We start from the raw sequence: 1,638 nt of genomic DNA, 5'->3' as shown, positions 1-1,638 counted from the left end.
TAGAAGAAGCATCAGCACTCGAAGCCAGACCTGCGCCTCTGTGGGAATCAGGTGAGCGTGACAGAACGCGAAGCCTACCCACAATTTCCCACCCGGGCGCTATGGAGACTTCCGAGACAGATCAGCTGGCCCAGCTTTTGGGGGAATTACGGGCAGAAGTGCACTCAGCCCGCCAGGAGACTAACGCTCTCAAAAGAGAACTGATCCTATCCAAGGAAAGAACAGATGACCTGGCCAAAAGGTTATTGCAGGCCCAGGCAGGGCACACTCTACCTAATTCCGGAGATACTACCACATCAATGGGTTTGAATAACCCGGTACAAATCAATCTACCTGGACACATACCTTTGGCCCCGCCTGAACGTTTTGCGGGGGATCCCAAGAAATATGCCGTCTTTATGAACCAATGTCGTTTACACTTTCGACCAGACCAAGGTAGCCTTTATACTATCTTACCTCAGTGGCAGTGCCAATGGTCTATTCCATTGGTAAATCAGGATGATCCCATTCTCCAGAATTTTCAGGGTTTCCAGGCCAGCATGGAAAGATTGTTTGCTCGACACACTCAAGGACAGGCCCTTGATAATGAACTGCTATCCTTACGACAAGGTAATCAGGATCTTCTGTCCTACGTTGCCATCTTTAATAGACTGGTTGTGGAAACTGGATGGCCAGAAAACAAAAGGATCACATTGTTTCATCAAGGCCTGCGCGGAGAGCTTAAGGATGTTCTAGCTCAGATAGTAGATCCACCCCAGGTCTGCGCAGACTACATAGACTTGGTGGTTCAACTTGATCACAGACGTCAAAATAGAAAAGCAGATCGGTTCAAGTACGAAACCCGAGTACCGATCAAAACCCACGCTAACTCCAAGAGTACTGACGTATCCGAACCTATGCAAATCGGCGGTGTTAAAGGACCATTAACACAGAAGGAATGAGAGAGAAGGCGGCAAATGCAACTTTGCCTGTATTGCGGGACTTCCGGTCACTTTCTTCGAAATTGTCGGGTTAAACCACCTAAGAAGGTGGTTGGAGCCACTGATAACGATTTATTGACACCTGATTCGGGAAACGACCTAGCCCGACAAGCGTAGAGGTCCGCTTGCCGAGCTTGAAAACAAACTCTTTGACCTCGCATTTTGTCATGCCAATGGTGCTCGTGGACCCAAAACAGCCTCAGCTGTTGCATGCTATAAAAGCATACATCGACAGTGGAGCTATTGGAAATTACATAGACCGTGAATTGGCTTCCAGGATTAAGCTCCCTCTCCGCCCGAAAGTAACCCAAGATGTCATTACTACAGTAGGTGGAACCGAAATAGCCTCAGGGCCTGTAACGCATTCCACTGTTGAAATGACACTGGTGGGTCAGGATGGACATCGGGAAGCAATCGTGTTTGATGTGATCAAGGCCCCACAATTTCAAGTAATTCTTGGAATTCCTTGGTTAGAAACACATAATCCCAGAATTGACTGGCGAGCAAAGAAGATAAGTTTTCCTGATTGTGAACCAACTTGTTACCCAAGAAATCCAGTTATGGGTCTAGCCTCAGCAACTTCCACCCCTGTACAGCTACCGTCAGAATACCAAGAATTCCAAGGCGTTTTTCAGAAGGAACAGGTTAACACATTACC

This window comes from Ambystoma mexicanum, chromosome 8, assembly GCF_040938575.1.
Source record: "Ambystoma mexicanum isolate Mex_15411 chromosome 8, UKY_AmexF1_1, whole genome shotgun sequence".
NCBI classification, from domain to species: domain Eukaryota; kingdom Metazoa; phylum Chordata; class Amphibia; order Caudata; family Ambystomatidae; genus Ambystoma; species Ambystoma mexicanum.
Note: the sequence above shows the minus strand (reverse complement) of the source record.